Source organism: Pteropus medius, unplaced genomic scaffold (assembly GCF_902729225.1).
Source record: "Pteropus medius unplaced genomic scaffold, Ma_sr-lr_union100, whole genome shotgun sequence".
NCBI lineage: Eukaryota > Metazoa > Chordata > Mammalia > Chiroptera > Pteropodidae > Pteropus > Pteropus medius.
Genome location: NW_024349800.1, coordinates 27,502,553 through 27,519,325, shown reverse-complemented (window position 1 = coordinate 27,519,325; position 16,773 = coordinate 27,502,553). Strand labels below are relative to the sequence as shown.

Genomic DNA, 16,773 nt, shown 5'->3' with positions numbered 1-16,773 from the left:
AATTTATTTGGCTGTCAAAGTATTCAGTGTTATATATATATATGTGTGTGTGTGTGTGTGTATAAACACACACACACATGTTTATACACACATATATACGCATACACATATATAAATATATACATATATACATAAATATATACATATATACATACATATATACAAATATATACATATATACATATATATACACCTTTAATCTCATGCTATCAATTTCAATACTTCTACCAGAGTGTTTGTATATATTCTAAAATTATCCAATGATATGACGCAGAATAGCTAATTCATTTTTACTGATGACCATAAAACTTAGTTCTTAGAAGAATTTAGGTTTCTGAAGTCTCTAAACAAAAATTGCAAAAATAATATAAGATAAAAAGAGTGAAATAACTTTTGACTTCTCCTGAAGCACCCTGAGAGAACAGGGTTCAGGTGCAGGATGAAGCATATCAAAGGCATATGAAATGGCATTACTTTGAAAAGAAATAAAAGAATAACAAGTTTAGAAAATTAACCATCAAATTACATTTTTTAAGAGGGGCAGTTAAAATGTTGATGAACAAATATAAGATGATGACTCAGGGGCACTAAAAGTACGAAATGTGTGGGTTCTACTAGATAATACGATAAGTACTGGGAGTTTCACTTTATAACCCGTTGTGATTAAACTGCATACTGCTGAAAACGCAGATGTGATACTATCATAGTAAAACCAGCCTTTTAAAAGATGTTTCTAATTAAATCATGAAAAATCAAAAAGAAAATGTTGAGAGAAGCCATTTTGAAGATTTTATTAATGATGCATTCATGGAGAGGGCTTTATTAGATTCGAATTAGCAAATGCTTATGCTAGTGCACAAAATGATAGATAAGCATTTTCCCTAAAAAGTTCTTTCTTTCAGGGCAAAAAGTTTTTTTTGTAATACAAACACCTTTAGCTTCAGTTAAATTCTAGTAATGAGGAACATTGATATTTGGGTTAATAATTCTTCAGTTAATCCATATCTGTATATGGCTTAGATGTATTAATTTTCCCCATTTCTCACATAGCACTCTACCTCTAAACAAAGAGTTTCTTTTAATAGTCAAATAGTTTTTTCAGGGAGGTAGAGGCATTGACTTTACTGGAAGTTAATATCAAAGCATCAAGTGTAAATTGTTCCATTTCAGAAACTCTTGTTAAATGTTTTCTGAGAAAACTCAGAGAAAACCCAATTTAGGATTAATCTATGGTATGTATTAATGGTTTCAAAAGGTGACAAGTAAACGTCTTTTATTTTAAACACTACTACCTCCTCATTTACAGGCTAATAGTTCACTATCCTTCAAAACTCAGCTCAAGATTCACCATAACTAGGAAACTTTCCTAAATCTCTCTCCTTTTTGGCTCCTACGTGATCCCCTATCAACCTGTAGACAGCCTATTCCTTACAGAACTAGAACACCTTATCTGCAGTTATAACATCTAAAAAGCTCTGAAAAATAAAAGACTTTTGTGTCTGGTGCAAATATATTTGAGGGAAAGACCAGACCTATGAGGGAGGGAGAGAGAGAGAGAAGAGGAAAGAACAATGGAGGGATGGTGAAAGTAGGATGGAGAAAGTTGGAAATAGTAATGTGTTTATAAATAGTAAAGTGTAAATGGTAATGTGTTTGTTGACTATCGGAGTACTTTTCCAGAACACACTGGGGGTTGGCATTTATGGCACATGCACAACACTATTTTTCTAAAACGTGAGGAATTTGAAACACATCTGGCCCCCAAGAGGTTTGGGTTAACAATTGTGGACTCATATAAATACATTACATTATAGTTATTGATTAATTGTCTGGGAAGTCCTGTGACAAAGTATTGTGTTTTATTTACCTTTGTAGGATAGTCTTGATTTGCTAAGAACTAAACAGTTTCCTTGGCTGCATGTCACTAGTGCAAGGCAAACAAAGATGTCTAAATCTTAGCCCCTAGCATCATATCAAGTATATACCAGACATTCAAAGTTACTTGTTGAATGAATAAATCAATGAATAAATAAATTAATGAATGAATGAATAAACTGTCTTCACATATTCTGTAGTCAGTAATAAAAAGTCTGAAAATATTTCACATAAGTGAAAAATTCACTGAAGTCAAAGAAAAATTCACTGGCTCCCTACCAGAATGATGCCATTAAAATGTTAACTTTTAAATGTTTTAACATATATCTTTTAATTTTTATAATTTTCCCAGGTATTCATTTGGTTAAATCCCAAAACAGGTGAGCCAAAAGTCTTGTCGGTTTGTGCTGAAAATTATTCATACTTATTTTGTCACAGTAACTATAATACCTAGATGAAAATGTGTGAATTTTAAAATGAACTTCCTGGAAAGGCTTTTTTTTCCCGGTCTGGGGCAAATAATAAAGCAAAGTGGTACATATTTTGTGAACATCACAAAGGTATTTCTCTATGTCATATATTCTCTATTTAATACTAGTTTATCTTTCTTACTATAATCTGAAAATACATTTTTAATTCTTGGATGCTATATTAATATAAAGTACTCCCATACTTACAATTGATGATGGACTTAAAAAAACCTGCAAATTATTTTTTCTTATAATAATAATAATACAAATCCATTGTTGGTAAAGGCCAACTCTTACTATACCTGCTCTTTATTTGCTAAAAATCCCATGACTGATCAATTTTACCTAATCTACTAGCCCCACCCACTATGGCCTAATTTATATACCTGGCCTTAATTACATGGTTCATCACATCAGCTATTTTCTCTCCAAGCTCTTCAACCACTATTCCTCTAGCATATCCACTCAGCAACATCTCACCCTGGCCAATCTGACAAATCATTTTCTCTGCTACTCTTTGGATACTAAGACTAGCTGGAGAAAAACCTCAGGATGATTCAGATTGGCACTATTTACCATTTATTGTTTCCAGTCTTGAGGCCTCAATGCCAACCCTGAATCCTAAAATTACAACCTGTTGACTCTCTTTTAAACTCAGCGACACTTTAGCATTTTACCATATTCTCCAACTTCCTTATCGAAATGAAATTGCCTCTTACTTGACAGAAAAATTAAGATGATGAGGTTTAAGACCTCAGTTTATTCCCTTTCTCCCCACCTCCATCTCCCTCCACTTCCCTCCACAACTAGTGTATCTATACCTGCGTTCATACTAATTTGCTTATCTCAGATCTCAAAGGTTAAGGTCTACTATTTCCTGTTTAAGACCCCACTTCCTATGCTTTAGATCTCAGTGCTTGTGGTCTACTCCAAGATTACACTCTTTTGTTATTTTCATGTTTTACTTTCTTTTGTTTATTTTCCTTATCCTATAAATACATTTGTGTCTCCAAGCACTAAATGAACAAAACAATACCAATAACCATGTCCCCCTCACATGCACATACTCCTTATACTCTCCCCTACTTGCCTCTACCACTCTCCTTTATTGTTTAATCAGCTGCCTTTAAAGAGGAGGTGACTCTTGCTTCCTGTAACTCTCCAACACTCAAAGTTCCTATAATTAGGTTATGCAGAGATGAGTGCTAGGAGAAAAAATTACCAGTGGCTTTCAAGTAAGTAGGTCCAACGGTCGTGTTCTAGTCCCTATCATAATAAATTGCTCTACTCTACTTAACACTACTGACATTTTTTCAAAACTCTCTACTACATTGCTTGACTTTTTACTCTTATTCCATTCTCCCCTTTCACCTCTGTCCATTCTTTCTTCATTTCTTTGTAGATTTTTTTTCCTTGCCTGCCTCTTTCATACTGGTGCCCACAAAGTTCCATTTTGTACTATCGTTATTTTTTTTTTCTTTTACATACTCCCTAGCACAATTGTATCATTTTTGTGGTTTTAACTCCCACTTATAATGTTAACGACTTCAAAAAAATGTCTCTAGTCCTAACCTATTCCCTTCCCTTTATATTTATATATCCAACTTCCTTTTAGACATATCCCTTTAGATGTTCCAAAATAACTGTTTATGTAACATATCCTAAACTGAACTTATCTCCCACACCGCCTTTTACTCCCCACTTATTTCTACTATATCTGTAGTATGATTTTGTGATTTATAATAAGAACATATACTTAGTCTGGCAGAGCTCCTAAAACCATTGGCTAAATCTAAGTGATAAGAGCAAAAAGAATCTTTTGTCATTCATAACAAGCCCCTTTCAACAAGAATGTGCATCTGGTTGCCAAGGGAATCAACACTGTAATTAGAGGGTTGAAACTTTTAGCCTCACCTCCTGCCCTGCACGGAGGGGAGAGGGGCTGGAGTTGAGTTAGTGATAAATACCAGTTTAATTGATCATGCTTACATAACAAAGCTTCCATAAAGAACCTTAAACAAAAGGATCTGGAGAGTCTCCAGTTGGTGAACTCATGCAGGTGCTGGGAGGATGACACACCTGGAGATGGCGAGGAATTTCCATGCCCCTTCCTATTTATCTTGTCCTATGCTTCTCTTCCATCTGACTATTCCTAAATTGTATCCTTTTATAATAAACTGATAATCTAGTAAATAAACAGATTTCATGAGTTCTGTGAGCCATTCTTACAAATTATCAAACTTAAGGAGGGGGTCATGGGAACTCCCAATTCTAAGCCCGTTGGTCAGAAGGACAGGTAATAACCTAGACTTATCATTGGTGTATGAAATAGAAGGAGGAGAGTCTGTGGGCCTGAGGCCTCAACCTGTAGGATCTGATGTTATCTCCAGGTAGATAGTGTCAGAATTGAGTTAAGTTGCAGTATACCCAGTTAGCATCCACTGGAGGGTCAAATTGCTTGGTGTGGGAAAAACCTCACGCATTTGGTGACAAGAAATATTGAGTGTAGAGAGAGGAAATAGAGTTTCCCCTTTTTAGGTAGCAATGGCGATGGGTCAAAACACAATCTGAAATTGTCAGTCCTCTGCTTAAACCCTTTTATGGCTCTTCATTACCTATTGTCAAATCTTCTTAGCCTGGTATATCATAAGGCCCTCCTTGATCTGGCACTTCCCTATTTGCCTCCCTGGCCTCATCTCTAGCCACTCCTAGCTCAATGGTTTAAGCATGAGGATCTCTAAGCCACTTTTAGTTTCTCATGCACTTTATACTATTTTATGCTTTACACACTTGCTCATGCTCTCTCTGTGGTCTGAAGTGTTAATCTAACTTTTCTTACTCTGTTTAACTCTTACTCATCTTCCAAAACCTATCCCAGGCATTATTTCTTCTAGGAACAACTTTTTATTGCCTAGTAATTATGAGAAGAAAAACCAAAACAATTCACTTCCAAGAGTAAACTCTACAAGGGTAGTATTGAGTGAGATTTTTAAACATCCTCAGTACCCTTTGGTGGATATTTCAGAAGTACCTGCGAATATTGAAGGCTCACTCAAGAATAGCTATTCCAAGGGCACTATTTTACACTTCTAAATACCATATCTGGGCACTTAATTTTGTCAATATTTTGTTTTAATTTCCTTATATCGTCCACTCAGATAAAAACAAAACAAAATTACTAGGCTAAAAGTTTGTTTTCATGTCTCTTTTTATATATTGTCAAATTATTTTCAAAGAATTGTATAAATATGTAATACAACAGAGTTTTATTGCATCCTCCCCAGCATTGAGTATTTTCATTAATTTTTTTTTTTTTTTGCTTTTGTTAATTTAATAGTGAGACAAAGCAGGACATTTTTGTGTTAAGCATAATTTGCATACTTATGATGCTGTCATTTTCTCACTTATTTGTTTGCTACTGGTAGTTCTTTGTTTAGTCATCTAATTTTAATTTCTATGAGTTTTTCTTGTTCTCTGATTGACCTTCATCTTTTAATAGCATGGATTCAGTATGGATACATAGTTTATAAAATATTCATGAGGTATTATTAGAGATTGTTTTGCTTAATTTATTTTCTGTATGCTGAATTCTGTCTTTCTTTGATGGTCATTTCTGTTCCTATTTCGTGATCATCCTCTTTCATATTATAGGCTTCACTCAGTGCCAAGTGATCCCTTTTTATCTATTTGTGTTTAAGAATGTGACAAAAAAAATGACTGTGAGCTATGTGTACATGAGTAGAGTTTATCCACTGGCATGCTTCTCTTTAGGGTGAGTGGGGCAGGAGTCAGCACCATGCTGGGAGGCCCTAAAGCAAGGAAAGAAGGCTTTGCTATGGGGCAGCTTTTTTACACTCCTGTATTCTCCCCAGAGAAGAGGTTCATTTTCTTTGAAAAAGGAAACTGTGTTTTTGTTTTTCTTTTTTAAGTTGGCAATAAATGCTTGACTTCTGGGGATTCTGCATGTGTGTGCATGTACATGTGTATGAAGGAGGGTGTGAGATGGGGTGGATATAAACAGCAGTGACTGAATTCTGTGTACAGACTGAGTTCTGCCTCTGCAGTTCTTTCTTTCCAGCTCCATGTCTCACTCCTTGATGTCTGAGGGTCCAACCATGGGGTGCAGTGGGATAGATCAGTCAGCCCACTCCACATATTCTAGGCCCCTGCTCCCTCTTTGTTCTGTCACAAGTTATCTCTCCTCCACCCACCTTCCATTATGCAAAAAGTGGATTGAAATTCTGCATCCACAATCTCTTTATTGTTGTGATGTTTATCATGATTTTTTCCCTTTTGGACATAGCTGTCCAAAGAATTTGCTTTCTTCTAAATTTGACTTTGTTATATTTTTAATTCATTTATGTAAAAGTAAGGAATTAACACATTAAAATTCACATATGATACAAATAAGTTCTTAAAATATTTTTATTTTGATTTATTTTGATGTAAAGAAAGTTCAAAATTTTTATTTAATCATCTTTCAGTCTTTCCTATGTCGTATTCTATTACATCTATATTGGGAGAATTCTACTTATTTCAGATTTTTAATGTTAGTGAATTATGTGTTCTCTTGGATTTTCAGTGTTTTATTTTTAATAATATTTTATTCTTCTAAATGTAGTTTAATGTATGGCAAATTTTCAAACTTTTTGTTTTCTTTTTGATGAAAACCTCTTTCTTTGAACAAAATCTTACATGAAAATTTAATTTATAAAAATTAAAAAGTGAAATGCTTTAGGTGAATTAGTGTTGAAGAGAGGTCAGTTCATTTCATCCCACCTCTCTTTTCTGCTTTCCTTCATCCTTGGTCCCGTATTTGACAGAGTGTTCTCAGTTTTTGAGAAATAAATTAAAAAGTAGTAGTATATTGTCAAAATTGATCCTATTCCTAAATTGCTAACCAATTACCCCAAAACTAGACATTGGTAAGCCTTTTCTTCCCCAACTGAATTGCGAAGCCTTTTGGTTAATTTACTATACATCATACACTGTATTTAGAGGCTCTCTTTCTGTTTTATTGACCTATCTTTTTACACCAGAACTTTACTGTTTCAATTAGTATAGAATTGTTTTCATGTGTAGCAATTGAAATTACACTTTTTCCCCAGAATTAAAAAAATATATATACTAATGCGTAGATATCATTCCAGAAGATGCTAAGAAAGTTTACATTACCTTTGGGTGGTATAATTTTTGATATATTGGAACTCTAAGTTACTCGTTTTGATTCTTTAAGATTTTATTTATTTGAGCCAAATTGCCTTGTCCTAGATTGATAGCACTAAGTTAAAATATCTTAGCATAATTATGTTAATTTCTTTTTTTGTTCTGTAACAGTTTTTTCCTTAGCTATTTTGTCATTCTGACCCTGTTAACTGGGACTTAATATCAGTTGCCATGTGAAAACTGGCTTTGGGTAGGTCAAAATCTATCTGTGGGGCCAATCCACAGGGTGCTCAGAAAGAATGCAGTCCGTGGTTGAAGATCAGAAGACCGTTTGATGAGGAAAGATGACATTGCCAAAAGCCTGGTAGATGTCAAGACCATTAGGACAAAAAAGGGCTCAGTGTCAGATGGTCAAAGACAGCCAGGGGTGCTATAGGGCATGGCTGTGGGCAAGTGGTGCATACAGTAGAATAAATAGCCTGAGATGAGAGCTGGTAACATATTGTGAGAAAAAATATGAGGACAGGAAGTTTAAGTAGCTTCAGGAGTGTGAGATGGTACCAACAAGGTAGTAGCAAGATACTACAGAGTAACCCTGTGCTTGCTAAGCTGAGAAGCAGAATCCTGCCCAAAAAGGAGGACCTAACTACACCCTTATTTGAATTTGGGTCATTTTATTTCTCTTTTAAAGGGAAAAAAGGAGAAAAAGTAACATCTTCACTTTTAAGTGAATCATGTTGTAAATTCTACTTTGAAATGAATACTACCACCTTTATTTCCATTTGCTTAAGTTTGTTTTACCTAAGTCCCTTTCACTTTATGTTTGGCCTATCTTTATTGTTTTGTTTAAACCATCAATTGTGTTTTTTATTTTATTTTATTTTTTAAATCTAACTTGGGAAATCTTTGCTTTTTAGTTAAATGAAATCATTTACATCTATGGCTGTGGTGAAGATGGCTGGCTGTTCACTGAAGATGTGTGCTCCTCTCCCATAATATAGAGTTGTTGCCCCCAAAATGCTGTTCAGCTAAGGTGCTGAATGTTTATGTGCCATAAGTGTGAGTAAAGTATGTCTTCTTCACCCTCACTCTCCTCCCATATTCTGGCTGAATGTCAATGCTCGGGGTGATATTCGAAACTGAAGATGACAGAATTCTGTCAGCTAATTCCTTGATTGACCCAATGCAGCAACCCCATCTAGCACTAATGTGCACATTGGATTGTTTTGTAAGCAAAAAGCAGACTTTTATTGTGTAAAAGTACTAAATTCTTAGAAACTTTTATAGCAGCTAGTGTTACTCAAATTTAAATGATTCTTTAGCTTTTTCTATTTTTATGATTCTTTGCTATTTGTTTTTCAATTGTTATTTATTGGCAAAAGCTCTTTTGTGATATGTACTGCATTCTGTATTCTGTTGTATACTTCAATGATTTGTGAAATAAACATCTCATTTTAAAATATACTATATGTCTTAAAGTTAAACCTATATTTATCTTACTAGCAAAATTAAAATAATGAGCGATGACTCTTATTTTTTTAGGGAAGTCAAGAAACTTTGTGTTTTCTCATTCCACTCTTCCTTTTTACTAGTTTTTGCTAATTTAATTTAGAATCATAAATACTATCATTAAAAAAGTTTTCTTTTTCTGATTCTTTATTCTGTATTTTAACCATTGTGATAATATAAACTTTTTTATGATTACTTTATTTTTCTCTACTTGTTGCTATCTTTCACTGATTTTGGTTCTCATTTTTCATCCCTAGCTGACAGAATTTATCATCGATTCATTTTTCAGTAGAAGAACATATTTTAGTAATATTTTAGAAATTATACTTCTGTGTCTTTTGGTATCTGAGAATGTCTTCTAGGTGCTATTCCACATGAACAATAACTTATTGGTTATAAAATTACTGGAACATTAATCTTTCCTCTAAAAGTTCTATAGAAACTTCCTCAACTATATTCTGATATTTATTTTTGCAGAGGCCAATCTATTTCCAAAAGCAAATATATACATGTATACATGTATGTACATGTGTGCATTTTTACAGTGATTGCTTACAATTCCCTGCATCATCAAGAAACAAAGTTTTAGTAGGCTATGTCTAGGGATTAATCTCTGTTCCTAATTTTTGCCAATTACATGTTTAGCCTTGTTAATCTCTAGTCTTAGTTCTCTTATCAGATCTTGAAATTTTTTTTTTTCTGTTATATCTTTGATATTGTTTCTGATCTGTTTGTTCTATTTTTTATAACTCTTTAGATTCTAATTCATATTTTCTCTCTTTGTGTCATCTTCCACATGTCTGGGAACATTTCTCAAATTTAGCCTCTGTATCATTTGTTTAGCTCTTTGTAGTCTCAAGCCTTATTTTTCTTTCTTTTTTTTTCTGTTTTGAGTAACACTAATTTCATTTTGCTTAATGTATTCTTCATATTATTCCACTTTCTACTCCTCTTATCTTGCTACTCTTAGGAGAGTGCCTTGGACAATCAGGCAAGTGTAGAAGTTTAGGCTCCCCACTTGGCCTTTGCTGGTGGAGTGAGGAGTTAGGCGCCTCAGCTTTTTCTTTTCTTTTTTTTCTTCCTGTGATATTTGCTTGAGTAGAGTAATTATTGTCTAAAAAATTCTGTCCAGCTAGGTCATTCTCTCTGCTCTGTTGGCAAGACAGAACAGGCTTTTGCTGAGACTTTATGGTCTATACCCATTGGTGTTTTCTGGCCTTTCTCCAGCACCTAGTCTGGAATGTATAAGGCATAAAGAAAACCCAGGAAAATCACTACCATGTTGTTACTTTGGTCCACACATCCCTAGCCAGCCTGCCTTCTCTCCACCTTCCAGAGTATCAATGTAAGAAATGTCCAAATCTACAGATTTGAGACAAAACTGATGATGATTGTCGAGAAGCAAGATCTCGAATGCTCTGGAGGATAACAGTTTTGCAGGTTTTTTTATGCATTTGAAATTAAAGAGAGAATGTAAAGATTACATGGAGCTGGGAGAAAGCAAAGCAAAGACTAGATTACAGGATAGTTAAGAAAATTATGTGCCCTTTTGAGTGTGGTCACACTTTAGGAGGAGAGGTCTGAAAAGAGGCATTTCAAAGGTGTGTTAACCTAAATGCACAGCAACAATGGGCAGGGTTTGCTTAAGGCAAAGATAAGCATTTTAGTAAAGAACTTATATACCTGTGGCATAACTACCCACCATGACCTGCCCAGTTAGGAATTTATGATCAGATCACCCTGTGAGATTACTTTCCATGGAAACCTTTTTTCATCCACAAGAGTGGATATTTGTTTGTTTTACATATAACATCCAGAGTTTTTAGTTTTACTTTGTAAGAAGAATAGGGAAAAGGGCATTTACTTCATATTTCAGGGAGCAGAAATCTTTAGCTGAAAATTAATAAATAAATTGGAAAACATAGGAGGCAATGAAGAGTATGCACTTTTTCCCTTTCTACAGTCAAATCATAACTTACATTTTCAAAGAAAGATCCTAGTTTCCTGGTTTGCTCTACCTTAACTAGTCAGGTCACCTCCAAAAAAATGTGGTCAACCCATACAATTTTAAGAACAGTTGATACTTTAATTCTATCGTTAATTTCAAAGTCATTTTTACTGCTTTTCCTACATTATAGTATTTGACTCATTTGTCTTTCAAAGAACATAGTAAACCTTAGTTTGCTTTAGCAGTTCTGAATGGATTTTTAATATTTCTTACCATTGCCTTTCAACTTACATAATTTTAAAACCAAATGCAAACTGTAAAACTCAACCTGGTAGTATTCTTTTAATATCATTTAAAAAATATAATTAGTCCCCAAACTATGTTCAATTACTGACAATTAATCTCATGCACTTTGAAGGACAACACTAATTTTATACTTAGCAGATTTAAAAGGAAGATGGTATGAATAATATAGGAAAAAAAAAAGATACTCCTTAAGGAGTTATGTTTTATTATCACTGACTAGAGAATAAAAGTGCTTTCCCATTATAATCTACTGTAGGGGACTACATTTTCTGTAACCCAAGACCTGTAGATCTGTGTAACAAACACAGAAGCAGAATCACACACACTTTAATTACAGTTTTTATGAGACCATCAGCCTTTTAAAAAAAGATTCTAAATTTTCTCTCTTTTTTTTGGACAATTTCTTGAGTTAGTATTCTTATCAGTGCTATATGGTTAATTACTCCATTGAGATTGACTACTAGAAACCAAACAATGGAACCATAATAAGACAAAATATGAGAACAGCAACAGCTGAAGGTAGAAAATTGTGGAAAACTTATTATAGAAGAAATGTTCATAAAAATCAAGAAATTCCAAAACCAGAATGTACTTAAGTCAGTGCTTAATACTTGTTATACTACTGCATGGATCTTTTTATATATTAGTGACTTTTAAAAGATTTGTATCAATTTCCAATTGACAAATTACATTCTATCTTATTACTACTTGTATGTACCTAAGTACATTCCCCCTAATATTTGGTATCTAAAGATGATAGCATCAAGTCTGAATCATATTAAAATAATTTTCAAATATCATTATAGTTTCTCCTAATAATTCAAAGTCAACTACTATGAGTAAGCCAAGGTTTGAACTATCTCCTAGTGTCAAAAAAAATGAATACACGTTAGATTGTGTGCACAGTGTTTAGCAAAAGGTGCACACATATCTGTTTACTTTGTTCTTTTATGACTTTGACCTTTTAGGTGCTCCTCGTTAGTAACTTGGTGATGAGGAGTTGTAGCCAATTTTAATGTTTGTAATTCATACTCAGATATGCAAATTGATGAGCACATTATAAATTTTTTAAATTATAGAGACAATTTATAGTGCAAAGTGACATTGCTCCAGGGGCTGAACAGTGGCCTGGCAACTCAGAGCTGTGCATTTTAATTTTGATTCACTCTCAGTGTGACCACAGGCACAGTACCTTAATCTCCCTGTATCTTGGATTATTCATCTATAATATGTGTGTAACACTTTCCTTCCTGTAGTTAAAGTGAGGAAAAACTATAAAACAGAGAGTGGCTTAAAATAAAAGATCATACATATATATATACACATATATATTACATTATACATATTCATATTAAAGACCAATATGAGACTAAAGATTTTATGGGTTTAATAAACACTAAGTGTTGTATCATTTACACAAAGATAAGACAAATGGCCCATTGTCATGAGAAATATGGAAATCACCATATCCCGATCTGGAAATCTTATTAAAGTGCACATAACATAAGAAATAAAAATTTTGCAATAGCTTTCAGACACTTATGTGGACATTCATTATTAAATGAACTTCATTCCTTAGTTCATGTTTTCTTCGATATTATACATCTTCTAAATGTATAATAATGCATTTTAAAATGCTTTATTGGGTATACTCTTTAAATGAGGCCCTTTCCCCTATTCTCATCCTTAACAATGCCTAGGTTTCCATTAGGCACTTAAGCTTTATACCAGAAAAACAAAATTTATACAAAGGAATCAACTTAAAAGTAGGACATTACAAAATAACATTCAAATTCATGATAATTCACAGCAAAGGATAAATGTGCATTTTTAAACTCACTTAGTTGTCCTACCTATTAAATGATATACTATATCCTGAGAGCCACAGAATACATAGGCACAACTGGTGAGTTGATGATGGAATTTGAGCCTCTTTACTTTTCCATATATTGAAATATCCATCTTTTAAACTTAATAAATAGCTCTTCAACATTGAATTTCAGCAGGGAGGCCATTTTCAAGTTGCGGAACAATACAATTTTGAGTCCTAGTATCTTTCTAAGCCTCCCTTGTGTTGCGAAGCTGATATTTAGAAAGCTCTAGCAAACTAACACCTGCTAAACATAAATCAGATGCAGAAATCTACAACTGGATGAGCTCAGGAAGATACAATAGATCAAATCCACGAAAAATCTCCCAGTGAATTAAGAACACCTTAAACTTAATCCTATAACCTGACAGGTAGTCAGCAGACTGACTTATAGAAAACTGTATTGTGGGAATTAGACTGAATGCCAGATGGCCTCTAGAAGTCAAATTAAAGAAAAAACAAAAAAAGCATAAACTTCAGTCAACGATAAGCACAGGTAGGGAGCCTGACAAAGAAAACGCAGTAGCTACATTTTGAAATAACACACAGGGATGAACTAATACTTTACACTATATTGTCTTTCTTTTGTTTCTCCCAGCCAGCTTGACAGAAAATAGTAATGTTTGACTAGTTAGAAGCCTAATACCAGATGCCAGTTTGAACAGGTGCAAAAACAAAGATTAGAACACTTCCATTTGGAACATCATTGGCTTTCCTTTTTATGCAGTCCCTGACATGTGGGAACTCACCTACTAGGTTTCTTATTGTTATTCCCCTGCTTGGGAGAAGGTCTATCTGATGACTACATAGCCTGTTTCTTTAGTCAACCGAAAGGCTTAAATAGAGTAATGACCAGTTAATTTATCCAGGACCTAGTTTCATTCCAACAATTTATCATTGAGGGAAGAGACAGTGCTGGAATTTTGAGATAGCCCTAAGTGGCAAAGTGCCTGTTACCATCACTACATAATTGTGAAGTGCTGTGACATACTTCGATCAGGGAAAGACAGTGGAAATTGGCACTGCCAATTATTAATGTTAAATGTATGGTCAGTCAGTATTAGGGCTTCAGACAAACAGGCAGCTTGTTCCATACAGTCGGTTGGGAAATTGGATGCAGGCAGGCAGAGGAACACAATATCTCTTCTCTGTAGGTGGTCTCTGTTTCATTAGGTTTCCAATTGATGTTGCTGCACGGTAATCCAAAAATGTGTGATGGAAACATCACTCTCATTTTTCATTAACACTCTTTCGCAAATGTATTGGAGGCAGGTACAAAACAAAGATTTTGCCAGGCTTATTTTTATCCTTTTGGAGACTACTGCATATCCAATATCACTGCTGGGTGCTTAGTTTCTATTCTTTTAGAGTAACTGTTGGATATGATCAACTTCTTTAAGGAATAGTGGAAGAGTTACTAATCTTTAAAAGACAAGTGATTTAGAAAAATCAGCTTATACACAATAATGAATAGTAACACAGCTACTGAAATCAGGAGGGACAAGAAAAAACAGAGATAATGCCTATTGTCACAAGAAATCTACCAGAAATGTATGAACCATGGAATTATTTGAGAGATCGTACAGATCATCCTGACTGATTTCCTCATTTTCATTTTATAAATGAGGACATGGAGGCTTATACTGATCTGGCTTTCCCAAAGCAATGCAATTATTGACAAGAACTAAGACAGGAAAGCAGGCCCTCTAACTTGTGCTCTATTCAATATACCATATTCAATCTATAATATGTGGGTCCAGATAACTACCAAGAACTATATAATTCATATCCCCTGCTTTCATGAACCTAAATCATTGCTCCTATTTGTGAAGTTATATGAAGACATCATCTAAAATATTCCCCAGTTTGTAGCTTTTGGAGAAATCATTGAGCATTATGCTATCGGTATCAATGTTTGTTTCCTGGTATAAAGCATAAAGTGTTACACACTTCTGGTAGATCTCCTGAAACAATAGGCATCATCTGTGTCTTTCTTTCTATTTCAGTACTCATGATGCTATTGGCTTGAAAGCCTGTCCTAAATTCCCATCCAGTGATGGAGATGGTGCCATCCTGCCTTGACTGTATCCAGAAGCCTCATCCCCAAGATGAGCATGGACACTTCTCAGATGACCAACCCTTTTTGTTTGACTCCAGAAAAATGGCTGTGTCCTGAATATCTTGCAACTGTGTTTTGTCTACCTGATGGGACTCTGGTTGCAGTGATTTTTGTTTGTTTGTTTGTTTGTTTGTTTTGTTTTTGGTGTAATGAAGGAGTCCCAGTACACAGGGCTTAACCCACCTGGTGTAGTCTCAAAGGCAACTTTGACTATATGGGTCCCATGATTTTCTCTTCTGCTCTCATTGAACCATATCTTTACTTCCAGCACTCTTGGGAATTTCTTGCTTCAGTAAGTGGAGAATAACCATCGCTTGGTTACAGGCTTTAACATATACCCAGAATGTTGAATCACAGTATTATTATTATTTATTTATTTTTTTGCTCAAGATTATTTACCTAGTTTAAAGGCTAATGTAATCATTCCAGAATATGAATATCAAGGAAAAGGATAACTGATTTCAAACTACTTAAAATTCATCAGAATATTTTATATGTAAAAATTCAGAATACTTTATATATATCATAGTTTCCTCAAATTTTTTCAGTATGTGTTGTATTTTTTTATTTATGACAAATATTAGGAGTGAATTTATACTACCCACCATGGTTCATCTTTGTTCTAAGACCATTCAATCCTGATCATCAAAAAGAGTACTATATAGGTAACAGTAGCAGATGAAGAATAAATAAATGGCAGATTTTTGTTGTATTCTCATTGTAATTAAAAGTCATGTAATTAACCATATCTTATTTCTTATAGCATGAATAAGAACATGCTAATCACGTAATCAAAACAAATGGTAAGTATAATAAGTACATCACAGTGCCTCCAGACATAATTTCATTTGTAAAATTCAGCTGTCTTAAAATCTCTCACAAATTCATCAGCAAAAGTAAACAAACGAAAATGATTAGTAAGCTGAGAAATTTAAAAGATCTATGTAATAACCATTCAGATTCTTCAGAAAAGTGTTTCTTTGATTCATATCAATACAAATATTTATGTGATATGGTTAAATGGAATTATTTAATCATATTTGTCATCATGCCACTTTTAGTATTATTACACATGTATAAGTTTAAATTCACCTTAATGGGATTATGTTAACATCACTGTTTCAGAATAATGTTCAAATAATCTGTTGAGCTTCAACAGAGTGTGCTTGGTATGGATGAAATGCTCTGCTCTCATTAGTTGGTTTCTCTATCAGACCTGTATCTTTCTCGAAACCTTTACATCCCCGGGTTCAGAGTCACTTGGGAAGTAATCAGGGCTAAAATAGGCATTTTAAAAATTTGATTTCTAGGTTGACTATGATGTTAGAAATAATGAAAACTCCATTGATAATATGAATTTAAAATTAAAATATCCAAATAGTAGAATTTTGGGCAAGGCTATAGTGTCACAAGGAAACCCTATAATTTGCCACAAATGATCTATGTTGCTTGTGGCAATGATAAAATAAGAAAAGAAAATTATCACAAAGATTTAAAACCTTAAATCTTA

At 33.9% G+C, this 16,773-nt stretch overlaps 1 long non-coding RNA gene across 1 annotated transcript in view; it reads left to right on the top strand.

The window, feature by feature from the left end:
* LOC120622099 (uncharacterized) overlaps nt 1-15,295 on the top strand; it is a 36,031-nt gene extending 20,736 nt beyond the window's left edge. The window contains exons 2-3 of the long non-coding RNA XR_005658422.1: nt 8,429-8,570; nt 15,151-15,295. This is a non-coding gene — a long non-coding RNA (uncharacterized LOC120622099). The remainder of the gene's footprint in view (nt 1-8,428; nt 8,571-15,150) is intronic.
* The last annotated feature ends 1,478 nt before the right edge of the window (nt 15,296-16,773 follow it).